The 27,325-nt window shown below is 40.0% G+C and overlaps 1 protein-coding gene across 2 annotated transcripts in view; it reads right to left on the minus strand.

The window, feature by feature from the left end:
- The window catches only part of CDH9 (cadherin 9), a 132,531-nt gene extending 105,680 nt beyond the window's left edge, over positions 1 to 26,851 (minus strand). For both annotated transcript variants that reach the window (XM_090049947.1, XM_090049946.1), the window contains exon 1: positions 26,577 to 26,851. The gene's annotated coding sequence lies outside the window, so the exon portion shown is untranslated. The remainder of the gene's footprint in view (positions 1 to 26,576) is intronic.
- Between the last annotated feature and the right edge of the window lie 474 nt (positions 26,852 to 27,325).

Genomic DNA, 27,325 nt, shown 5'->3' on the forward strand with positions numbered 1-27,325 from the left:
GGATCACTATAAGGATGACCTACCAGTACTGTACAACAGGGCTGCCCAACTTCTTAGTAGCTGGGGGTCCCACACTGCAGAGGCTGAACCAGCAGGGGCCATGGCTTCGCCCTCCCCCCCCTCTTGCAAGGTCATCCAGGATCACTGCACAATGTGTACAGGTAAGTGGTCATCCCACCACCCTACTGCTGCACCATGCATTTGGGCAGATCACCCCCACACACATACCTCCTTGGCTGCAAGTTGCATTGAGCCTTCACCATAGCTGCTTTGCCTTACCCCACTCTCTGAGGCAGGGCACAAAAGCCAGAAAATGGAGGTAGAAACTGTAGACCTAGCAGCCAGAGTAATGAAAGGAGCAGCAGCCAAAGGAAGCCCTGGGGTTGTCATTTAACTGTTCATGGACTGCCAGTTGGACAGTCCTAATGCAGAGCATTCACACAATGATCTATCTCCAATATCCCACTTTCACACACTCTACTTCCAGTAGAAAGATGATGTTGCATTCAGGAAAGTAATAAAAGGTGAATGTAATAAAATGCTTTTATTGTGAATGTCCCTAAGGGGAGCTAAACTGTCCTGAAATAGACTGTCCCCAGCTGAAGACTTAACAGAGCTAGATGATCTACCTAGGGCAGCTAGAAAGGAAAGAAACATAACTTGGTCTGTGGTGGCTTAATCTATGCTTGACCACCATAGTGTATAACATGACATTTTATAATACATATTTTAATAAATAATATTGGATTTCTTTATTGGGATATTATTACCTAACATCTTGTGAGGCCTTTCCTTCAGTGAGTTTGTATTTAGGGAAATCAAGGGACCAATGCCATGATATAATTAATTTGTACACCATGAAGTAGCAATGTGAAAGTAATTGATATAGTTCTATCAAGCTATCTAAAAATGTGACTTCTACATTTTCAGTGTACAAGTGATATGGTCTTATTTGGATAACATAGAGCACAAAACAAAGTGTTCTACATGCTGAATAGTATGGCATCTATTTCTTTGTGCATGCACACATATAATGTTCATTAGAAACTAGGAATGGAAAAATTGTGTAAGGAAGTAAAGGTAGTAAATTAATTGACATTAACGCTTCCTGAAAAATATTGCTGAGCAGAATCACATCTTTTGTTTTCTTTTCTTTTCTTTTTTTCCCCGTGAAAAAAGTTCTAGTTAGTTCCAATCCAATCCCCCCCCTCCACAAACGACATTTATTTTACAGTAATGAGTATTTTTGCTGAAGTTCGGTTCTTCATGCAGTTCTTCAAGAGACTGATCCGAAACCTTCCAGGCTAATGGTTGTTTTACAATGGGTTTGGATCAGGTCACATTATATAAAAACTTATAAGCAACAGGCAGACAAGATTCAATAGTTGAATTCACATTCTTTCAAGAGACTAAATAATAGCAGCGGAGGAAAAATTGCCTCTCTTAATGGCCATTGCTTGGGAAAATAAGTCCATTTAAAATACTTTTCCCGTTTATATTCTGTGTATTATACAAATTTGACACTCGTATTTTGAAATACCATACTGACCTCATTTCTATAATAAGGAGCTGTCCACGGTAATCTTTTACATTTTAGGGTTTTTTCTAAATACATGAATGTTTTCAAACATTTCATGTAAAATCTAGTCACACTACTAAGTAACAAAAATATTTCTATTTTTACATAATATACAGATTCTGTGTGGGCAATATGCTTATATTTTACAATAAACTTATAAAAGCACATGTTTTATTGACTCTGTTTATCGCCAGTGTTATATAGGATTTCAGAACAACTTTTGCTGTTCAGACTCAGCTAGGTTTTCTTACTATTAAATATGAGAGATGAGCTATCCAAAAGAGGGAGCCATAGCATTATGCTATATCTTCCCATTTTACAATGCCATTGACTTGCATAGAGTTTTTTCCCCAACTTATTTTTACTCTAAACATAAATTTTGTTTTTAGAGTTCTTATTTTTATGCATTTACATGCCAAGCAATAATTTAACCAGTTTACTGATGGGAATAGAAATATGGGAAATTGAATGAAACTGTAATACCATTGTGTAACCATACTTTGCATAAGACAGCAAGATCTTTCTTGTCATAACATGGAGAACTTAGAGTCAGAATCTTTCTCTTTTTATCTTCCCTTTGTCAGATCTGCCAAGAGTGGCATTAAGTGATTTTAACTTTAACTCTCTCTGTCTCAGTCCCCATTCTGAAATTAAGAAAATAACTTAGCTCTCCAACAATAGTGTTGTAAGGATTTGCAAAACACTTGTAGATTTTGGTGTTACAAAAACAAAAATAAATCAAAATGACATTATTTTTAATAATGCCTTTTAAAAAGTTGAAAAAAAAACCTTTTTTTGAGTGGGGTTGGGATGTTGTTGTAGCTGTGAAGGTCTGGGAAATGTGAGAGGCAAGGTTTTTTGTGGTATTTTTTAATGAATCACTAAATCAAGTGCCTCCCAGGTCTGAGGAAGGATATCTGATGCCTGAAATCATGTCCAACAGCTCTCCCAGCTATACAGCTGGTCCAAAAACAGGTATAAAAAGAATCCTTGCTTCTTGTACTTTTTCTTTGAGTCCTTTGCAAAGTTTAGTAAATTTGGTCTGAGATTGTTTTCGTATCTGAGATGGCTGGAAAAAAAGACGTATATCTTTTAGTGAAATAGTAGAGGTGTATATGAAAACGCATACTACTTCCTTAACTTCCTCAGGAGGTTGTCTTTGTTCCCTCCCCAAAGCTATCTTTGCTTCACAAGTTTCAACATATTTACAAAGACATGCAAGGAGATACTTTCTGTACCTAAGTAAAAGAATGAAATTCTTGAATTAGCAAACTAAGCATCCCACAGACCTTAGTTTGGTCTTCTTTCAAACGTATTCAACTAGAACATAAGCATTATTTTGTGAAGCAAACTCATTCACACATACCCATTTCTCATGCTTTTATTTTTACTCTTACACTTCATTTTAAAACATCTTTTGGGTGTTGAACTCTAAGATTAGAAGCAGTATAGGCAGAGAAGACCTGCATAATTATGGAATCATATATTCTGTGTGTTAGACAAAACATCGGGTCTAAACCAAAAGCCAGAATTTGAAAACCCAGGTAAAATCTTTGTACCGATATTCCTTGAGGCCCAGGCTAGTTTCTCTAGTTAAAAATTATAATGTACAACACAGCCTATATGTAAAGGGATTTTTAAAAATGATAGAGTATTTGCTATTTTTCCTTGTTATTACTTAGCAACAGATACTGCACTGAGCAAAATACAAAATACAGTACAAATCTTCTCTTTTTTGATGAATTCATTATAAAGTTTCTGTCATGATGAGTTGTTGATGCAGCTGCTATGAAGGTCAATTTAATATTGAAATCTTGTCTCCTATTTTGCCTAACTATACAGGTTGGTCCAATAAAAGATAATACTTTACCTTAAAAATCAAGTTGAATGACATAAAAAAAGAAAGAAGCAAAATGTATGTTGAGAATAAGGGAACCATACAGAAGAGAAAATATTGACATCTGAAGTACAGAAAAAGAAAATAAGGCAGGCATCAGCAACCTAACAAGGCTAGATCCAGCTTGCAGAGTTCCGATCCATACAAGTAAATCAATGCCATGGAGCTGAGCTATGCCACCCATTCCCTCTACAGCAAACTCCTCTGTTGTGGACCCTGCAAATGGGCCAGGCATCTGGAAGCAGGCTGGTTAGGGGACAGGGGTGGAAACTAGCAGCCCACAGCAACACCCAGGTTGCAAACACTGTCTTACAGTTAGACCCTTAGGCCAGGTAAACATTGCATGTAAACTGGTTTAAAATCATAACTGTACAGAAGTTTGGTGCATATTGATCAGTCTAGGAATGGTGGAACTTGGTTTAAGATAGATCTGGTACAATGTGCACTCAAATATAATCAATTTAGGTTAAACTGATGGATCAAACTTCTGGAATCGATAGGGATCTGTTATCCAAGTTTCATTAATTAGTAACTTGAATTGATAGGAATATGTTAAAGTTAGATCACTGTACTCCAGAATCCCAGCTTCTTTAATGCCCCCCCCCATAATCCTGCCCTTGCGCTAGCACTTGGCCTGTGCTCCACTGCTCCAGCTGAATGAATACCCAGTGGGCCTTTCCCCTGAGCCAAGCCAGCACAGACCTTCCCCACAGCCCTGTCTCCAGCCTCTGGCTATGTGTCAGCCACAGACAGGCAGCAGGGAGGAAGTGAGGTGTCTGTGTCCCCTGAACAAGCTCTGGGACCTGAGCTCTCAAGTCCCTGGGCCACACTATCTCACATCCCATAACAAAGCACCCCATGATGTACATGCATACTTGACACTAAGCCCAGGAGAAACCTTGCACTCAGGCACAGCCCCACACACCCAGCCAGGGACTCCCTCATGCCCTTGTGTTCAAGCACAGCCCCATAAAGCCTGGCCCTGGCTACTGCATAACCAGCCAGTGACCCACATTCCTGCAGACTTGGGCCCAGCCCCACAGAGCCTAACCCTGGCTCTCACACACCATATCTTGGAGGCCAGACACAGGTGCCCTGGCATTCGGACCCTAGCATGGATGCCCTAAACCCTTGAGCAGAAGCCAGTGCAGGTGGCTTGCCTCTGGTCAGTCAGGGTGGCAGAGGGCACAATATCAGGAATGCCTGTATGGAGGGCAACCCTGGACCTCCATGGCTTGGCCATTGCTGGCAGGTATTTGGGCCATGGGCACCTGGGGTGATGCACGGCTTTTTTGTCCCTCAGCTGCAAGGCCCTGGAGTGCTGGTGAAGGGAGAGGTGTGAAAGCAGTTTGCCTGTGTCCAGTAGCCAATCAGAGGTGGCCCAGGTGCTTGGCTGCAGTCTCCAGCAGCCCAGGGAGTATGGAAGGCACATAGGAGTGCCTCCAACCTGCACGCCTCAGTTAGTGCAAGCAGCCGGTGTGCCTCCTTCCTGCCCCCCACCAAAGAGTGAAGTATATACTGTTTCCTGCTGATCTAACATAGGCCACTTACAGAAAATCACATAATTTAGATTGATTCAACCACAGGCTTTTTGGATGTCTGTACTTAGCCTTCATGTGTTTCTGTAATTTTCATCACAGCATCCTCCTTTCTCTGGAGATGGCCACTCACTGGCTCTATTATTTAATGAAGTGCACTTATTTGAGGTGATGTGCTTTTTGAATGAGAACTATGTCAGAGGCTTCTTTATTTTCTTCCTTCTATCACAAGGTTTTCATCTGTGATATAGCAAGGGAGGTAGGTTGTAGTTTGAATGCTTGTTATTGTTAAACTTTGGATCTCTTGACTCTCTCTCCCTCTATCTGGGATTATTAATACCACAGATTATTTTGTTATCTGAGATCTGTTAGGCCCATCAAAGTTTCTTCACCTTTTTTTTCTTTGTTGCAACGTATTTATTATTTTGTATTTATTGCTTTAAAGTATTTCTCTACAATACTAATTATCCTTAGGGGATAGTTATATGTTTATATTTCAGAATATTATAATTGTCACCTTTTGAAAAGTCAAACTCAGTTAGAAAGTTGACTATGCTATAGACCTTTCCACTCCTGTTTCTACTATATTCAGAAAAAAAATTACCTTTGTAAAATTTATTGGTCATTCAGTAAATCAGAAACTGGTCTTTGAATGCTTTTATTATTCAATAGTTTCAAGCTGTAAATTTAGATTCAAAGATTTTTTCTGCTTTATTTGGGTGTGTTGATGACTTAAGTACAAAAGGAAACACTCATAATTATAACTCTATTTCTAGTTAACTTCATGTGTTTGTACACACATGATTTGCATGCATAAATACCTTAGTTTATTGTGTGACCTTAAATGCACAGCATTTCAGGGTGCACCTGCAAAAAATCAGTACAGTCAAGTCCTATGGAAGTTGAATGTGCAAAATCTGGGGAAACAAATTCCTAAATATTTAGTTTTAGCCCAGGCAAAAAAAGGTTGCCATGCCTCTCCAATGCACTCTCACACACAGTGGCCTTCCATCTGATGGACTGTATCAGGGCTGTCCTACTGGCAGCCCATGGGCTGCATACATCCTGTGAGCATTTGGCATGTGGGTGCCAGCAGTCCTTTCTCCCAATACCACATAGTTGGGAAAGGAATGGAGATCTGCATACTGCTGTCATAATTCACTGGACAGGGAGGCTGCATTCTGCTTGTATGGCCCACACAGTATTGAGCGGGGAGCCATGTGCTTGTGGCATAGCCCAGGTGGTGGAGCAACCCCCCCAGCATGCAGACTGCTCACAAGGCAGCCCAGGAGCTACGTGCTGTTGCCATGTGCAACCAGCAATTGCACCAAAATTGGACAGCTCTGGGCTATATTACCACTCATAAATACTCCAGCCCAATTGATCCACAGAAGTTCAAACCCCAAAGAAATAAATTGCATTTTTTTTACAAATTATTTCAATAGACATTAGTTCATGTCCTTTACCCTCATTACTAAATGGGCATGATAATTTTTACTTACGGTGTAAGAACCAGACCTAAGCTGGTTGAAGTTCCTGAAAAAAACTGCATATTTAAGAGTCAAATTTTAAATACTTAAGTATGTATTGTTTACCACTTGACTGATCTTTAACTGTTGCCTCAAGACGCTTTTTTCAAATATAATTTATTCTGTTATTCATATATATATATAGAGAGAGAGAGACAGACAGACAGACAGAGAGAGAGCGAGAGAGAGATGCATATATCTATATATATATATACTTAAAGTACTAAATTATCTCAATATGGCATGCACCTAGTTTGATATTTGATGACTCTGGAAAAGAACATATTATTAGAATGACATCAGGTACAATGAAGTGAAACTATTTTTATAATTGGAAAGATTTTTTTTAATCACACAAATTCTTTTTCAAGCTGTGATTTCAATATTCTTATTTTGCACTTATTCAAAAAACCCACTCATTGAATTAAAAGGTTATTTTGTTTGCGTAAGTAATAAGAACTTTAAGAATTGGCACCGTAGAATTACAGAATCACAAAAAGTTAGGTTTGGAAGGGACCTCAGGGGGACATCTAGTCCAATCCCCTGCTCAAAGCAGGGCTATCGCCAACTAGATCATCCCAGCCAGAGCTTTGTCTATTTGGGTCTTAAAAACCTCCAAAGATGGAGAGTCTACAACCTGTCTGGGTAACCTGTTCCAGTGTTCTACTACCCTCCTAGTGAAAAAATTATTCCTAATATCTAACCTAAACTTCCCTTGCTGCAACTTGAGACCATAGCTCCTTCTTCTGATATCTGCCACCACTGATAACAGTCTAGCTCCATCCTCTTTCAGCCACCCTTCATGTAGCTGAAAGCTGCTATTAAATCCCTTGTAAGTCTTCTCTTCTCTATACTAAATAAACCCAGTTCCCTCAACCTCTTCTCATGAGTCATGTGCCTCACTCCCCTCACCATTTTCATTTACTTCTGCTGGATTTTTTCCAATTTGTCCACAACCTTTCTGTAGTGCAGGGCCCAAAACTGAACACAGTACTCCAGATACAGCCTCACCAGTGCTGAATACAGGGGAATAATCACTTCCCTTGGCCTGCTGGCAACACAGGCCAATGCAGCCAAGTACACCGTTAGCCTGCTTGGCAACAAGGGCACATGGCTGGCTCATATTCACCTTAATGTCCACTGTAATGTGCCAGTGAACAGGGAATGCCAACAGGGGAGCAGTTTGCAGGCAACTGCTGGAGCCAAGAGGAGGGAGGAAGAAGGAGGAAAGAAGCCAGGCCAAGCACCAGATCCTGGCCAGGAAAGGTCCAGCTGCCTGTACCTTTGGTTTAGCTGTTTGTTTGTTTGGTGTGGGGTGTACTCTGAGAAGCTGGGAGTGGGTGCTGACTGCTGAGTGAGTGTTGATTGCTGACTGCTGTGTGATTGCTGCCTGGATCTGAGTCAGCCCAAGCCCAGAAGGGTATAAAATGAGACTCCCCAGGCAACCAGGGAATCTGTGACCAGGAAGCCAGAAAACAGGGACTGCCAATGGGGGAGCATTTTGCAGGCAGTTATCAGGCCAGTTCCTGGGTAGGAGTACACACTGTGTAAGAGTACATGGAAGCTTCTGACAGAGACTTCAGGTAAGTGAATGAGGAGAGGGGCTACTATGGGAGTGGTGACATGGAGTGCAGCCAAGGACCCTGTCCTGCTGCTGCCTCCAGCCCTGAGCTTCTGTGAGGCCTCTACCCAGACAGGCCCCTTAGATGGGTCAGTAGTGCCCTGGCCCCCTGTCTGTGGGGGTTTCCTGGTGGGACCTCTGAAGCCTGGGGGTAGTGTGGGGGCTGGGGGTTCCCTTGCCTGTCTCACATGTGTCCAGACTGAGGCCCTGGAAGGGCAGGTGAGGGAACTCCAGGCAGAGGTGAGCAGGCTGCAGAGGATCAGGGCTGCAGAGGATGAGATTGATGGACACTATCATTTTCTGCAGGACCAGACACCTAGCACAGAGACATCATGGGAGAGTCCCAGGACAGCTGAATGGAGGATGGTCACCTCCAGAGCTAGACAGCATGCAGCTGTGACTACTTCCCCAGTGCAACTGGGGAACAGATATGAAGCCTTGGAAGCATTGGAGGATAATGCAGAAGAGGAAGCTGCAGGGGAAGACATGTCCACAATAAAGACCTGTCAGGCTGAGCAACAACCAAGCAGCCAGAGGAAGAGGCATATTAGTGCTAGGAAGAGACATATTAGTCATAGTGGGTGACTCCCTCTTGAGAGGTGCAGAGGGGCCTATCTGTTGACTGGATCCCACAGTGCAGGAGGTTTGCTGCCTACCCAGAGCCAGGATCTGGGACATCATTGCAAGAATTCCCAGCCTCATTTGAACCTCTGATTATTATCCCATGTTGCTCATCCATGTGAGCATAAATGATGCGGACTATAGTTGTCCAGACTGCGAGTGACTACAGGACTTTGGGGGCCAGGCTTAGGAAGTCAGGGGCACAGGTCCACCCTTCCAGTCAGTAGTCACCATCAGCATCAGGATGCCTGCATCAGGGAAGTCAACTTGCAGTTCTGGAATTGGTGCCATCATGTGGGTTTTGGCTTCTACAACCACAATCCACACTTCCATGACAGAGGCATCCTGGGATGAGATGGTCTTCATCTCTCTTCTAAAGGTAAGAGTCTGTTCAGTGATTTGGCTGATCTCCTCCAAAGGACTTTAAACAAAGTTAAAGGATGGGGAAGCAGAAGATAAGGAGAACCTAGGATCAGCGAACCATGAGCAATGTACTTGATCAGCCCAGGTAAGCACTAAGGGGCCTGATAGACATCAGAACAGGGGGGTGCCAAGGGTACCCATCAGGAGGCTTAAATGTCTCTACACTAATGCTAGATGCATGGGGAACAAGCAGGAGGAACTTACACTCCTTCTTGCAAGCAACAACTTTGACCTGGTTGGGCTAACTGAAATGTGGTGGGAACCTACTCACAGTTGGGCAGTAGACATTGAGGGTTACAGGTTATACAGACAGGATAGAGTGGGGAAAGAGGGCAGGGGTGTTATTCTCTGTTAAGGAACAATATACATCCTCTATAATCAAGACAGGATCAGAGGATGGCCAAACTGAGGTACTGTGGGTCAGGATACAAGGGGGTCAGGTAGAAAGGGACTTGGTAATGGGGGTCTACTATAGACTGCCACACCAGGAGGATGAGCTAGACCTAGAGCTCTCCAAACAGCTCTCAGAAGCCATACAGCTGAGAGATGTGGTTGTCATAGGTGACCTAAACTACCCTGACATCTGCTGGGAAGAGCAGTCAGCCAAATCTAATCACTCACATAGGTTTTTAACCTGCATACAAGAACTCCACCTAATGCAGCTGGTGTACGATCCCACTAAGGAAATGTCTTGCTAGATTTGGTGTTCTCTACAGGAAATGATCTGGCAGGGAATCTGCAGGGGGATAGTGACCATAGATTGATTGAATTCACTATCCGATGAAGGGTAGCTAAACTATCCAGCAAGGTTGAAGTGCTGAAAGGCTAATTTTGGTGTGCTCATGAGATTAGTTAGTGAAATATTAAAGCTCAGAAGCATTGGTGAAATGGGGGTGCAGGAACAGTAGTTGTTCCTCAAGACAGCAATCCTACAGGTATAGAAGGAGATAATCCCATTGTGCATAAAAGGGGGCAAAGGGGCCAAGAAGCCCTCTTGGCTGAACAGGGAAGCCTAAGGGCCAAAAAACAGGTATACAGGCTGTGGAAACAGGGTATAGCTACTAAGGAGGAATCACATTTGAAGAGGATCAGTTAGGAAGGCCAAAAAAGGATTTGAATTTAGGCTGGTTACAAAAATTAAGGACAACAAAAAGTCCTTCTTTATATAGTGAGCAAAAGGAAGGTGCAGGGTAGCATAAGACCCCTACAGGACAAACTAGGGCAATTGGTGACAGAGAGGGGGGACCTCTTCCAATTGCCATGAGTTTTCCAAGATCACCAATGGCCCTGTAATCACATCAGTCAACTCCCTCAACACCCTTAGGTGCATCCCATCTAGGCCCATGGACTTGAATATGTCCATTTTTTCTAAATAATCCCTAACCTTTTTGTTCACTACTTTTAGCTGCTCATCTCCTCCCCAAAATCTGCTGCCAGACACACTAGTCTGTCAACTGACCTTGCCTGTGAAGACTGAGGTGAAACAGGCATTCAACCTTTTCTGCACCCTGTCACTTGGTTGCTTCCCCATTCAGTAAAAGACCCACACTTTCCCTGATCTTTCTCTTGTTACTGATATACTTGTAGAAACCTTTCTTGTTACCCTTCACATCCCTTGCTAGCTGCAACTCCAATTGAGTTTTTTTTTGCCTTCCTGACTTCATCACTGCATGCCCAAGCAATACTCTTATACTTCTCCCTAATTGTTTGCCCAACTTTCCACTTATAAGCTTCCTTTTTATGATTTATTTTACTGAAGAGTTCCTTGCTAAGCCAAGCTGGTCACCTGCCATATTTGGTAATCTTCCTGCACATCAGGATGATTTGTTCCTGCACTCTCACTAAGGCTTCTTTAAAGTACAGCCAGTGCTCCTGGATTCCTTTCCCAATCAGACTGGTTTCCCAGGGAATCCTGCCCATGAGTTCCCTAAGTGAGTCAAAGTCTGCTTTTCTGAAGTCCAGGATCATTACTCTGCTGCTCTCCATCATTCCTTTCCTGATTTCATCTTGTGGTCAGTGTGTGTGTGTGTTACTAGGGGTGTGCAAAGAGGGCCGTATTCGATTCAGACACAGCTTTAAAAGTTTTTCTACATACCTCAAGGTACTAGCACGGCTTATGAATGCTGTGATGGTGGGGCAGATGGAGCATCCCACAGGAGTGTGGAGGGCTCCCCAGCGCGCTCGGTAGCAAACCCAGAAATGGACCAGAAGCATGTCTGGTCCACTTCTGGGTCTGCCGGGGAGTGTGCAGTGTCCCCCTCCCACCTCTGCACCCTCCCAGCTTGACGATTGGCTGCAGTGGAACCCCAGGTGTCCCTCCAGACCCAGGAGACACCAGTCGGCGAGCCAGGGAGGGGGCAGCATGCTCCCCAGTGAACCCAAAAGTGGACCGGAAGTGCTTCTGATCCACTTCCAGGTTTGCTGCCAAATGCACTGGGGAGCCTGCCATGCTCCTGTGTGAAGCTCCACCCGCCCAACCATCACAGCATTCTCAAGCCACTTGCTACCTTGAGGTATGTAGAAAAAACATTAAAAGCTGTGTCTATGTCTGAATCTCTGAAGCTTTCCGAATTTCTCCAAATCAATTCAGAGTGTTCTGATTTGATTTGGAGAAATTAAAGGGTCCTCTGATTCAATTTGGATTCAGAAATTCAGCCACCAAACTGTGCCAAATTGAATCAGGGACAGAAGTTTTGCACAGCCCTAATATATATAATAGCAATATTATGTGTGTGTATAACAAATTGCTATGTTATAATAGCAATATGTGTGTGTGTGCGCACACACACACACACACACACACACACATATTGCTATTATAACAGAGAGTTAAAAGAGGTTTGTTTGCTTTGTTTTGGGGGGTGTGGGTTATAATATGATAGGAAAATCCCATGTATCAAATTCCCATGAAAAGCTTGATATTATGCCAAAAAAGTAAATGTCAAACCTTTCATAAACTTCCACCTTTTATGATTATATCTATTCAGAGCTATTTTTACCTTGATTTTAAATGTTTATAGCTTTAGTTAATACTTTGAACTTGATCTTATTAGTTAAAGTTTATCTGTGCATGATGTATATGTGCATTTCCCCCATTACAACTACTTAGTATTTTCAAATCTACTTGAAACCTCAACTCCCAGGAGTTTTCCACAAATTCTCTCTTATCCATTGCCTCTGCTTTTCCCAGTGGTTGAAGACAAATGCATATAAGTAGCTTTGAATGTTCACTAATACAAGGTACTACAACTACCTTATCAAGCCTAACTCTGATTTAATTTGTAGTAACGTCACTTCAACTGATGTATTTCTAGAGATGTAGGATACGTACAGATATTCAGGGAGGTTAGATCAAATTAAAAATGGCCATCCTATCTTGGGATGGCAGATGGTGGGGAGGCTTGGAGGTCTAGCGGGGTGTGTGGGGAGGCTTGATGGGTTTGGGGGCAAAGGGGGTATTTAGGTGGGTTAGGAAGGATATGGGGGATAGTGGGGTCTTCAGGGAGGTTATTGGGGTCTGCAAGGGTTTGGTGGGATAAGGGGGGCTAGCTTGGTTCATAGAGGGCCCGGAAGGGATTGGAGGTGTTGGGGGAATTGGTGGAGGTTAGTGAGGTCCATGGGGGGCAGGGTTTGCTGGAGTCCAGATGGTTTGGTAGGATTAGGGGAATAGCAGGGAGTGGCTTGGAGTGGTTGGTGCAATCAGAGAGGCTCTTGATCCCATCAAACCCCAGGACCCCACCAACTCCCCCCTCCACCCCAGTGCTGCTGAACTGCTCCTGATCTTGCAAACCACTCCCAGGGATATTTTTACTAGTGTTCATCAGTTTTGGGGCCCTGATTGAAGTAAACTGGTTTGGGGGAGGGGTGGGCAGAGTGTGAGGGGTGGCTGGCAGCTCTGTGAAGGGGTGTTGGACTACTAGATTTATGTCCTCAGCTCCTGGTACTGTCAAATGCTGGTAAAACCAGCATTGAGAGTAGCTGGCAGGATTAGGTGTTTGTCAGGCTTTGTGGGGACCTGGCTGGTCCATGGTGTTGTCCTTCTGGGACCATGGCAAAAGGTCAGGGGGCTAAAAATAACCTGATGCTGGGGAGGGGGTAGGAAAAGTGCAGCCCCGGGGCTGCACTCGCAAATATACAGAAATTCAGTTAGATCAGTTTCACCAACCCTAATTTTAGTTAGACTGCCTCTGAGGTACAGTTAATTTGGACAGGGTCAGCCGTTTTTAGACCAATCCTGAACTTCTATACAGTTTGTACTTAGATTAACCTAACTAGGGAGCCAAGTGTAAGGTCCACAACTGGGCAAACAAAGTTAGATCAGATGGTCATTTTTAATGTGATGCAACCTCTCCCTAACCTCCCTTAATATCTGCACCTAGCCATAAGAAGAGTGTTGTGCCAGATTATCAATGTTCTATCAAAATTGGCCCTGGTAAATTTCCTTCCCAACGTATACAAATGGATTATTTTAGACTTAAAGAGTGCTTAATGCTTTTGTCATTAGGAAAATGCTGGAATTTTCATCATCTAGTTAAGTTACTACCAGTGCAGGTAAATTCTTCAAGTAGGAGCTTGCTTAGCTACATTTTGACAAACCACATTTTTTATAAGAAATCAAAAAAACCCAAAAAACTTATTCCTCTCATTCTCATTAAATATTTTTAAAAGTTGTTGTAATGGTATTTTATATTTTAGGATGTCATGTTTGTATGGCCCATATTGTGCCATGTGGACATTGATATATATTTGGGAAACATTGTCCTAAATGAAGATCAAAGCAGCATAGTTTCTCCTAAATTGTGTAAGGCAGGAGTATGCAGGCTGCTTCCCATGGTGTACATGTCACCTTTGTGTGGTCTTTGGTGGTTCATGGACTTTTTCTAAGATCTCCCTGTCTGCTTTGCTCTGGTACATGCACCCCAAAGGCACGCACAATGAATTGTTTCCAGTAACAAACTGAATGCGTTAACTGGCTCATAGTGCACATGTCTCTTCTCCCTTAGGTCAGCTCATTCTCTTTATTGGCATTTCGATTTGCATGGTTTTTAAATGTATAGATTTTTTTCTATTTACCACTGTTTTCTATTCATCACTTTTCATAGGCTCTATTTGGATTTGTTTTGCAAGCAGTTTTAAAGAGAATTAACTTGATAAAGAATACATCAGTGAAAATACAAAAATATTACCTACTGAATTTTGAAAGGTAGGGGTTTTAATAGCTTTTTTAATAGCTTTTTTCTAGGATTTCTAAATATGGTGATGTGAAAATGCTCATCTTTTTCATAATAGTGAAAATGTGAAATGTGAAAATTTCCCCATTTTTCCTGTAATTTCCTATGTTAAAAATAACTAACTAGGAAAAATGATTTCTAAAATTACCATATGTCCTATCAAGGAGCCTTTTTAGCCATATTTGATGAAAATTGTAATTGTTTTAAAGGTTGAAAAAAAGAGATATTTTTATTTGCTTAGAGAAACAAAAATCTGTTTCTAGGTAAAAAACAGTAAATTTAGGATATGACTTCTAAAGTGAAACCATGTTTTTGTACCACTCCAGTAAATCCTCAGGTAGTAATCTCTTCTAATTTGTTCCTGACCTCCTCTATTCATTTTGAATACAAGATTTTTTTTTTGACTGAGGAATTTGAATTTGTCTTTCAGCAGACCACAACAATATTGAATTTGGTCAGTGTTGATGGTAGTGAAACCCCTCAGGGTTTTTGTTTGTTTTGTTTTTTGCATTACTCACTGTAATCCCAATTTTCCACAGAAGAAGGCTATAATATAGGCATCATTCGCCATACTTCAGCATTCAGCATCTTTTAGAGGTAAGAGAGGTATTTTGTTCTCTGTTCATGTTCCCACAGCTTGAGGATAAGTTTTGTGAAGGAAGTACTTGTCAACTGGGAACAAACTAATGCCAGTTGTCCTGTTTTTACCACTAGGAAAAAATAAATTGTAACTAATTAATAAAATATAACCAAACCAAGATTATAAATACCTTTGTTACTAGACTCCCTCCCTTCTTCCCTTGATTTCTATGAGATAAGAAGTTCCTTCAAAATTATTTGAGTCATGAGCTGTAGCTTGCGTTGAAAAATTAAAAGTGCATTTAATTGAAAAATAGCAGATGAGAGCATGAGGCTGGTTGTTTATCTCCAAAAGAGTGTGTTGGTGGAATGAAAAAAAATGAAAGCAGATTGTGTCCCCTCAAAGAAATGGGACTAACATAGCTGTTGCCCCCCATAAAGAAAACAGTGTTAGTTTTTCCTTAGAAAGGCAGGTAGCCAATTTTTCATGCTGACTCATGAAAAATGGTATGAGGACTGTTGAATTCACGTATACTTTTCTACAGGATTAGCTATGTCCTTGAGAACTTAAATCACTGGCATATTGCTCATGGAATAGAATCTTGAGTATTAAGTTATTTTGTGTGATGGGACAGTTGAGCAAGAAAAATACTACATTATATCTAATTGGTGTATTCATTTTTTTGAGTTTTCTTTTTGGATTGGTGAGGTGTTCAGAATGTAGCAAAACCTCCAGTTTTTCTTCTTTTATTTTTATTGCATTTGCTCCCCTTCCCCAAACATTTCTGACTTTTTCTCTCCCTCTTTATTCCCTATAGATAAGTATAAGTAAACTAAGATGTAGGATAAGATTTCAACATTTTCATTTTGGTAGCAAGTTTTTGGTTTTGTATTCACTGTTTTATATTGTATTATTATCATTTTTGTATTGATTTTTATTGTTCTATATGGATAGTGTATGGTTTAGGCCTGTGTTTGTAAGTGAATCAAAGTCATGTCAAGTTTCCATTTTTTATGTTAAGCCTCTATCTTCTGTCCTCTGCCCAGGCATCCCCTGTGTGTCGCAACTGTATGAGTCATGTATCCCTCCCATGTAAATTGGTTCCCCAGTGTATGAGTGTGATTGGAAATGATTGAAATGCAGTGGTAGCAGGCCTCTACTGAATGGCCTGTAACTACCAGGCCATCACCTTGCATTGATTCATCCAGGAACCACGGCCCTCACCCGGGAACAGAGACAAGACCAGCATTTGAAAGACAAAAGACCCTGCAGAACCAGCAACTCTCACCATTACAGACACCCCAAACTGCACATCCCTGCATGGAGCACACTTGCTCAGTATGCCAGGGGCTGACCCTTGCCTGGGCCTGCCTCCTGTCATTAGGGTCACACAAGGTCTGCCCCTATTAAAAGGGGCAGTGAAGACAGACCCAGTGAGGCACCCTCTCCATCTGGACCAGCATCATGCCACACCACCTATCTACCCAGAGGCCCTGCCAGCGACCCCCCTCTGGACAACATCTCCTGGACAAGGACCCCTTTCCAGCCTGGATAGGTAGTTATTACCTGCATACCTCCTCCTACAATTTGGACACTCTCTCTCTCTCTCTTAATTGATTAAAACACTTCAGTGGACTTCAGCCCCTGCACCAAGCCTCTCTAACCCCTGCTGCCGTTGTGTGTGTGTGGGGGGGGGTGCAAGGGAACCAATTTGGCACTGTGTCACCATCTCCCCTGTTCAATAAAAACACTGTCATTTGCAACCCCGAGTTGGGTCTTGCTTTACTGAATCCCAGTCCCTTCCCTATCTTAAATTCCAGCCTCATTCTCTCTCTCTCTCAGCTCCAGTTCCCACCCTCTCTGCTAGTTTCCTCATCTCCTCCCAATTCCATCTCCCCTTTTCCACCACCTCTCAGTCTCTCTTTGCTTTCCTGCTGTCTGCTGCTTTTCCTGTGATTTTCTGCTGCCCATCTCTGTTTTCAGGCTCCCCCCCCACCCCAGCTTCCTAGCTCCTATGAGCTGTCCTGCAGTTCTCTCCAGCTTCCAGCACCTACTGCCGCTCTCTGCAACTTCTCTAGTTGCCCTGGAGCCATCCTCTGGCTCCCCACACCCAGAGGCCCTCTTTAACACCCACACTTTCCCTTAGTTCCATTTTTCCCTCTCCCCATCTACCTTTTCAGCTCCCCCATAGCTCTGGCTCCAGTCCCAGACTCTGTGCCGCCAAGCTTCCCTGTTCTGCAGGCTTTGGGCATTGTGTTTTAATCAGTTAAGATCAATTTACCTAAAGTTTCTCCCGAGCCTTAGTTCTTCAGCCCAGGCCCCTGTAGTCTACCAGTTCTAATCCCGGTCCTGGTAACTTTAACTCCCTATACTTCTATTTTCTTACCTTAACCTTTCCCCAGGTATCCCAAAGTATACCAAGCACATACATACATACATATCACAATACCCAACTTAGGAACTCACTTGTGTGTATGTGTAGGTGGGTGGTATGTGTGTAAATTAGTAAATACACATATATATGCATATATAGATATTGTATGTGTGGTATATGAATTAGCAATCCGCATATTTGTATTGAATGTGCAGGTGTTGGTAACTGGTAACTGATTCTGTCTAAATTTGGTGTGTGTAGCATGCGTGAACCTAGACTAATTATTTTGAATGTACGTGTATCTGAGTTGTTAGTGTGAGTGTGTGTGTATGTGTGTGTATGTGCCATATATATATGGCATTGTGTGCGTGATATACGAAATAGTGATCTGTGTCTAACTTTTGGGGTGTATGGTGTATGTGCCTGAGCTGGTAGTGTGAGTGTGTATGCCTAACAGGGGTGTATGCACCTAGTGAGTGTGTGCTTAATTGATTTACGTGTGCATGTGCAATTGTACACTGCACCCTTCTGTCTAACAGCGCAATACTGACATCCTGAGCATTGGCCTGACCCATCAGGGAAACAAGAACAATGGTCGTCTTGGGATTTCTTCTCTGGTATTTACTGGTCTGAGCTTGCTGCTGAAAACTGTAAACCTGAGATGGCCAACAGATACAGATTTCCCTCGATTTATGCGGGTTCTGTATGTGTGAATTCGCTGTTATGCAATGACCCTTTTTATACCAGAAAAGAGTTATTTGCAAGGTAAATTCACTCTCATGTGATTGGTGTGGTGTATAATCTTCTGTGTGGATCTGTGTTGCTCACTTGTTGTCTACGACACGTTTCTGTAGTTGCCATTTTCATTATAGTAACATTCACCACCACCCTGTGCTTGTGTGTACTGGCTGCTGTTGGCGAGTACCAAAATTGTAAAAAAGTGGTAGAAATGAGCCTGGGTGTCAGTACAGTCAAGGTCTTGAAACATATCCCTATTTATTACATTGTGAAGTGGGTTCCCTTTATGCAAATTTGAGTTATGTGCCATTTTCCAAGAATGTATGTACAGCATAAAGTGAGGGAAACCTGTATTTCCTTTAGCCAAATACATGTAGTTACTTCACCTTACCTGGAACTGGCTAGGATATATTCCATAAGGGTCCTTGCCATGCAAGGTTACTGTCTTGTGAATGCATGCATGGTTTTCATGACATTCATGCTGTGCACAAAGAGAACAAATATACACTTTACCACAGTCTCTAGAAATTCAGGATTTCTTTATTGCCTGCTAAATGCTCAGGCTGACTAGCATGAAATTTAATTTGTGCTAATCAATTTGAGGTGAGGGGAGCAGAAAATTAATGCGACTCATTTATTTTCCATTTTACAGCAATCTTCCCCTATTTATATTCTTTAATAGAATATAGTTTTATGTAGCAGCTTTCATACTTTACAAATCAGTGGTTCAAATGCTGTTGGTGTTATGAATATATAGGCAAAATGTACAGCTGTTCTGATTTCAACAACAGCTCATTTAGTTCCTAGAATAGTTCAATATCAAAATCAGGTCTTAGACAAGGTAATCTTGGAATGCCATACAACTAGACAAGGCAAGGCCTCCTAAGGCATCAACTTGTAGACTAGCATGTTGAGCTCTTGGAGTAGCACTAGAAGTGTGCCATGAAAGTTTCTTCCCCATCACCTCTCCAGACATCATACCTCTCAAAGCTGTTATTTCTGGTTGTCTGTAGATTTGGGAAGACTTAACTACACAAATTATACCAAGTTAATTTTGTTTTAAATTTTGGCAATACATATTTTCTTTTCAAATATGGAAGGTGAGATTCTCATTTTGTCATAAGAACTGGAACTCTTAAGCCATAATAAAAACATCAATGTAGGGCCCTTGACTAAAACTATGCAGGTGCCCATAACATTTTGCTAGGAAACTATTCACATCCATGAAGTTTACATGTTCTTTTTATAAATGGAGAGCACTAGTAACATGCTACTCTTAGCTTCTGTACTAAGATGACAAACATAACTGCAAATCTGTGCCTCAGTATAAAAGTACAGTGGAGTAGCTGGTGAGATTTTGGTTAAATCTCACCTGAAATATCCATTTAAACAAAATCATTTAAAAAGCAATGAGTAGCAATGTAATCTATTGCCATTTAGAATTTCTGTAACCATACTGCTAATTAGTAGGTGGGTTTCTTTGGACATTCTTTCTTTGAAAAATATGAATCTTTTATACTAAAAGTAAACAAAATAATAATGACTTGAACCTGTAGCATTAACAGAAACATAACATCTTCCCTGTATACCAACATCAGCACATTTCTGTCAGGAACACTAATCCTTTTGATAGTCCATTTTAGAGTTCTTCATCAGCATTTGCTTTTATACATTGACCAGATGGGTTTTATTTTGCTGGTGAAGTTAAATGCAAATACTGTGTGCCCGCAAGTATGACACAATGATTGGCCTTTAGTAATGAATAAGGTTTTTACATATGTATGCAGACTGATGATTATAATGTGGTATGGAGGGCAGCAGAGGTGGGACAGGTTATTTTACTGTTTAGATTTTAATTAATGCCAAGAGATGCCTAAAACCCAGGATAAACATGTTTTCTCCCTTTTATTTAAACACTAACAAAGAATTAATTCATGATCCTATTCAGTCCCTTCTCTCCTTTTCTGACTTCAGGGATGGTTTTGCCATTACTGAACAAACACATTAAAGCACGTCACGATCTGTAGTTTTTTGGCCTATTGGAATTCTAGGGGTTCACAGTGAACTGACTGGTCAATGTCACTGTCGCTCCCCATCTTCTAAACTATGTTGGTAGATACCAACAACATCAAAAAAGAAAAAAACCTCAAATATTTTGCTTATTTTGATTTTCCATGTTGGTTAATTCTATATTTGCTTCAAGGATATTGCGCCATGGTGAACACGAAGAGATATCTGCAGGATTATAGATCAGAGGGCAAATGGGAACTGAGGCATTCACTGTACTAAAATGTTAATCTGGAAATTAACTGTTTGAAAAATCCATATTTTATAAAGGGTATATACATTTTGGTCTTGTTGACAATAATAATGAAACCTAGCTCTTATATATCAGTTTATACCTCCAAATGTCAAGAGAAGCAGTTCATGGGCCACCCTGCCTTTCCAAAGAAAATTATACACGTGGTCCGAAGATGCATTTTAGCCACAAAGCAATGCATGTGTCACACAGTTTGTAAGCTGTTTCAAGCAGAGACCAAGACCCTATTTCTGTTCTGTATTTGAATGTATCCTGCAGCACTGATCTGTGGCTGAGTCTTTCAGGTGCTACCAACAAGAGAGGATGATAATGAAGGCTTAGGATTTTTAGTTTTTAAATGTAATCCTGTTTTCCTCAAACCCATATTGTTTTTAGATGATGCATTTTCTTTTGCATAAGTATGGACCATTGCAGACCCTGCAAGAGAGGCAGGAACTACATATATGTGAGAATTATTTATTTTTACTCTTTAGTTTGCAAGCATACCATATTTTTGTCAGACAGAGGTAATTTAAAGCAGTTCATTTCTGCAACGCTTACTTACAGTAAAGAGAATATTGTGCTGGTTTCCATGGAACTATGCTCATTACTAAATGCTTTTCATTCTGAGTAAGGGCTGCAGAATCTGGCAGAGTCACAAGTTGCTCCACATAATGCCTTCTGACAAATAAGTTAAATGACCACAGAAACCTCCTCTTGAATCAACTATAAGTTTGAAACAAGCTTGTTAAGTAATACAGGGGTAAAATTATCTCAGTGAGTTACATATAAACAGAGTAGCAATCACCTACCCTCAAAAAAATAAGGACAGAAAGAAAAAAAATATCACCACGTGTTGTTTCCTGATGATATCTCTGTACAAAATGGGATATCTGAATTACCACTGTATGATGAAGGACAACATGAATAGATACACTGTTGTACAACATTGCAAATGTTATGGAAAACCATCTGAGTCTGGTGCCCACTTTATCCTAAAAGTGATTTTTATCATTCTTTCTATGACATTGCCTGAACTGTACTTGACTCGATAAGAAGAATGACAGATTTCTTCCATGAGTTGGGATGACATTGATTTATGAAATTCATATTAAAAAAATGTACTGGCACCATCTGATCATAACATGTAACTGCTGTATGTGAAAAATAATTTTATTTGTTTTCTTTATGTATAGAATTTTTCTCTAATTCAGATTAGATGATGATACACATTTATTCCCCCCTTCCCTCTGCATCAAGAGGTGAACGACATATACTGAATGATTAAGGAAGCGGGAAGGGGAAAAAAGGAAGATATTACCCATAATAATCATTTGAGCTTAAACATTTTGACCTGTTACAAGCCATGGCTTTTAAATTTCCAGTAATGAACATTTATAAAACAATCTCACACTCCCTGGATTTATTATTAAGGAGTGCCAATAAGTGTACTGTTTATGAGCAAAAAATGGTGGATTCTGGACCACTCATTACCTATGCAATTGATTTTCAATTTCCTAAAGTAATGGAGTAAATAAAAACATATCTGAATAGTATGCTATAGAATGCACATAGAGAAAGGCAGATTTCTTAACTGGTGTAAACTCTAAATGGTTTTCAATAGAGTTGTGACAGTTTACATCAGCTGAGTGTCTGCGAGTATTGTCAAGAAGTTCTACAAGGTCGATAAAGAATGTCTGTAGTTTTCCTTAATGTGCATAGATGTGCACTTTTTTCCCCGTAAGGCATTTGGTGGATTTTATGCAAAAAATAAATAAATAAAAGGTATGATTAGGCTACTCTGTAATCTTCAGGAGCTTTTCCTCAATTCCATTAGATGAACCAGGGAAAAAAAATCTGTATGTTAAAATAAATAAATCAGTCTGATCAATAACATGTGTGGTCCCAAACTGTAATTTTCACATAAGCAGAACTCCCATCCAAGTCAATATCTTCTGTAAGTGAAGGCTTGTGGCAGTCAGACAACCTAAATTAAATTAACAGCCATCAAATTTGCATCACACCATTACCTTTAACTTCCTATTTGTGTGCAAGCATTTCTGTAATATCAAAAAAATGCAATTCCATGTTTGTGTGTGACAAGGAAAAACAAGTTCTTACATATGAAGCACACTTTCTATTTCACTATTGGCAAAGAATGTGAAATTCAAATATAGAAAGCTGTATTTCACTAGGGTCTGAACACTTACTATGCCATATGCTAGTAACTGCTTTATGGTTCCCCCTACTACACCTATTGAAGCACGCTTTTGAAAAAGAGTCATTTTTATTCTTATTAAACCACAATAAAATGTTGTTTAATAATGCCACAAAAAGTAGCATATGTAACTGAGTAAGACCCTGGGGAGAGAGAAAACAGGGGTTAGTATCTTTCTTTGGTCAGCTTTGTGACCTCATGCAAGTCCTCAGCTCCTTTTGCAGGGTCTCTGCATGGTAAACTGAATGAGGTAACGCAACCTATCTACTTTGGAGTCTTTAATGTGTATCAATGACATATTTAATTTGTTCATTTTTTTTTATAATTACATCTTATCAAGTAGAGTTCCTGAACAGAGCAAGCTTTGGATCTAGAACTTATTCCAGAACTTAATTTACAACATATACTATGGTTTATATATTTTGGGAGCTTTGTCTTTCCTCCATTGAAGCCCTCTGAAGTCTGTAACAGAATGCTCATTGAATGCCATAGTTTAAAAGTGACCACAGCCAGTTTATTTTCACTAGTAATGAACCTTCACTGCTTCTTCTTTATGACATGAACAGTCATCTGACCTAAATGTTTCTTTCTGATGTTATGAAGTCACTCAAGACAAATATCTACTAGGCTTCTAAAGTAAAAGGCCTTTAAGCTATCAGATCTTTTTATCATGTTTGCTCCCAAAGAGTCAACACAATAAACCTGCCTTTTCCCCTACAGTAAAATTTGCCATCAATTTGATATTTGTTTAAAAAGTGAAAGGGACAAGTTATTAAAATACTGCTTGACTGCTTTTACCAATATTCTGTTTGTTCAGATTTGTGAGTCATTTTCCTTTGCTTCATTTTTTCTTTTTGTGGAAATCTGGGATTTATTCTTACAAAATTACTTTTCATAAACTCTCACACACAAAATGCAGTCAGTTTCCACTCCAACATCCTTATTCATGTTCAAATATTTGTGTCTCTGCAGATACCATTTGTGTGTAGCAGCTGCTGCTAGCTGAAGACATTCAGAAGGCACTCTGATAGGAGTAGGAGAAGCATCTTTGTATAGGCTTTTTGTTTCTGCATAGAAATAGATATTTCAATCAGAAATTTATATAAATTATATATTTAATACTACCCCATTTCTGAACATGATCTTTCTGTACATATGTGATTTTTGTTCATGAACTAGGAGTGTCTTTATACAGAGACTCTTTGAACAATGAGTTTTCAGTTCTAATAAGGATCAGCCACTTAGCTAGAACTCTTTGAAAATAATGAATAAGAAGAAATAAGGACAGGATCAAAGTTCTGTACTACTTTGAAAATGTCTGCTATATTTCTGTGTTCCAATACACACTAACCAAATTATCAAAATCATATTGCCCTTAAGGAACAAATAATTCCAAGTTGCAGGCTGTATTCCTCATATTAAGCTGAAATGAGTTTATCATCTTGGAAAATCTTCAGAGGGAATTTTGAACCAAATTCTTTAGTGTCCTCTCTACTACCCTTCCCCTCCACCAGTTTGTGCCAGCTGATTTCCTGTGACCTATGTGACTGGATAGGCTTTCAGAAACATTGCAGTTTTGAAACACAGTTAGATTTTAGTACTACAGTGGTTCTCTTGGTTTAGTTTGGTTGCCTTTGTAACCTCATAAATAAGGTCTTAGTGAACCTACATTTGAGCTAGTTAAGTCATTATCTTTTATTTGGCAGAGCTGGGAAACTAAATTATTCTCATTGGTTGATCTAATTATATCACACAGCATATTTCTTCCAGCCCCAGATAGCTACCATACTTTACAGTATTTCCACTGACAAGCAATCAGATAAAGTCCACGCCTCTGTGAAGGAGCTATTGCTTAAATAAGGATAACTGGAATTTCAATCCTTATTTAGCACGGCCAGTTCAGCAGGCAAATATAAGAAGCTCTGCACTGAAAACAAAAATAACTCTTTAGATAAGCTGCAGGGAAAAAAAGATATGGTTTCTCCATATTTTGCTTCCCAAGTTTTCTTTATACCGATATATATAACATATTTCATGTTGATGTAATGAATTGGTTTATATAATATCCATGTTTTTAGCAATATAATAATTATTATGCTTCTTGTGCAGACATGTATATAGCAATTAACCATGATTATTCAAATCATACCTGTCTAGCACATACAAATTAACAAGAAAGATATACAACTTTGCTATATAGTAAGAAAGAGAGATTTCTTCAGTTAAGATCAATATTACTTATCCAACTTTTAAGGACTTGTTCCTCCTATGGTCATTTTACTGCATAATATTTTGCATATGAAAGTTTACTGCATAATATTCTTGTTCATATGAAATATGTTATTATTTACAGTATGTCACATGTAATTATACCTTGAATTCTATCTACTATATAGTAAGCTCACATGGGAATAAAATATATTGAAACTGCCCTCTTGACATACGGAGCAGGCTATATGCCTGCCTGTATTAAAGCTATCATATTTCCTTTGTGAGGTTCCAAATAACCCTCAGAAAATATAAACAGACAAAACCCCCAAGATATTCCTAGATAAAATGTTTGGGCCATTGTTCACCTTTAGAAAGTAAGTCTTATCACCCATATTTAACATTTAAAGTAATGATTCTTATAAAATTGACCTGAACAAACTCAGACATTGTGTACAGTATCATTAATATATAAGAAATATCAGCTAAGCTTTGTTAAACCTCATGTTAGAATACTCATTGACTTTTTAACTTAAATGCTTCACTTATTCATGTCATATGAAACTTGAGATAGAGTATGTAGCTCTGGGGCATGGTCCAGCTCAGATTAAAATCAATTGGAGTTTTACCATTGACTTCAGTGGCAACAGAATTGAGCACCTACTTGCAAACTTGTCGACTGTAAATGGAAATTACCCTGACCAAACTCCTTTTCTATTATCTTGACTCATTATTTAAAACTGTCTGCAAGACAATAAATTGCTACAGTATGCACACTGCCATATGATTGCAAGGAATATTGATTTCTTTACAGTTGGTATTCATCATTCTTTGTCTGAGGCTTGTATGCTCACTGAAATTGAATTGGTGTGATTGCACATTTCTTGCATATGTAAAAAGAAAATGCTGTTCATGAAGTAATTGCATTCTGTAGGTTCCTTTGGAATGAAAGGATCAATTTTGCTTTTTCCATCTCAGTTTTCATCCAATGTAATATTTAAATATTAAGTTGGCCGGGCTGTTAGTTACCATGTCTAGAAAGCGGCTGTATACTTTAAGTCTACTGACTTTGACTTATTGCTCTCAATATTCCAAAGAGCATCACCTTTACTTCTCAGGATCTCTGAACCCATCTTAACTGACTGTTATTTCCCTAGTACCAAATATGAATAAAATAAGCATTTTGCTTTTATAATTCAGGAAAAAAAATATCCTTGGCTTGCTCAAATTATGGTTAAAACCTGTTCCTTACTTATCCTTTTATCTGGGGTGAATTTTGACCAGATATTTCTCATACAAATAGAGAATAAAGATAGAGAGGGATTGCAGCAGAGCCCAAGGAGTGGAGAGAAAATACCTTGCACAAAAATATTAGGATGCATATATATATATAAAAAAAATATTAGGATGCATATATATGATATAATTGAACAAAAGTAAGAGTCTCTTACTAACCAGCATGCTTCCTAATGTATGTAAACCAGACCCCATACATATGTTGCAGAATTCAAGGGACTGAATTGCAAGTTTTTTGTTTCAACTTTCCACAACCTATTGCACTTTTATTCCACTAACTACTTAAAATCCTCCTATGCTGTCTGTGTTACAAAGAATGGGTAACAATTAAGGACAATAAATAGTCTGAACATCCTCTTTTAAAGAAAGTTTCCATGTTTTGCTTAAAAAAAAAAATAAGGCTGAAGAAAGTTAATCCACTTACCTTATTTTCCAATGTGAACCTAGCTTTGCCCAGTAATGCTTCTCTGTCTGCTTTTTCTCCTCTGCCTATTACAGTATCTCCACTGCTGTATGTACTTGCACCTAACTAGGGCTCCTTCTCTCTCAGCATCACTTTTAACTCAGGCAGGCAGGGAGCCGGAGCCAAAGGGACTCTCTATCTGATTGGTTTCCATTCAGTGCCCCTGATTAATAAGAAACATCCCTCACAGAGAGAGATATTACTGTTGATGGAGCCGCAGTGCTCAACATGAGAAGGTTTGGGGCTGGGGGGAGTGCAGGCTTTGCTAGGCACACAGTGATTTGCAAATGAATGCGGTGGGAGGGTACAGAGAGGAGGGCTTTGTTTAAGACCCTCTTATGATAGAATGTGCCTCTGTGTTTGAAGTCTCTGTTAATCAGCTCAGTTTAATCTGTTTTCAGATTTAATAAAGGTGCAGGCAGGTTTATAACCTGTAAATCATCAGGAGAAAAAAAATGTCCCTTACTTATTTATGGTGGTGATTCCATGTCATTAGTGTGCATACAATCATTGAAGAATTCAGTGCTATCCAGTGCTGCTGCAGCAACAGAAGATTTTAAGTTGATAGAAAAAAGGTGTGAAAGATAACATTCCCCTCTCCCAGTAGGTTTGCAGCATTAGATTTTGTTAACAGTGATTAATATTGCTGGAGATGTCATTGTACCACAGAATGCACATAGTTCCAGGCTAATAAGAGTGCTTCAATTATC

The sequence above is a fragment of the Crocodylus siamensis genome, chromosome 5, assembly GCF_052110815.1.
Source record: "Crocodylus siamensis isolate JL-2025a chromosome 5, ASM5211081v1, whole genome shotgun sequence".
Taxonomy (NCBI): Eukaryota; Metazoa; Chordata; order Crocodylia; family Crocodylidae; genus Crocodylus; species Crocodylus siamensis.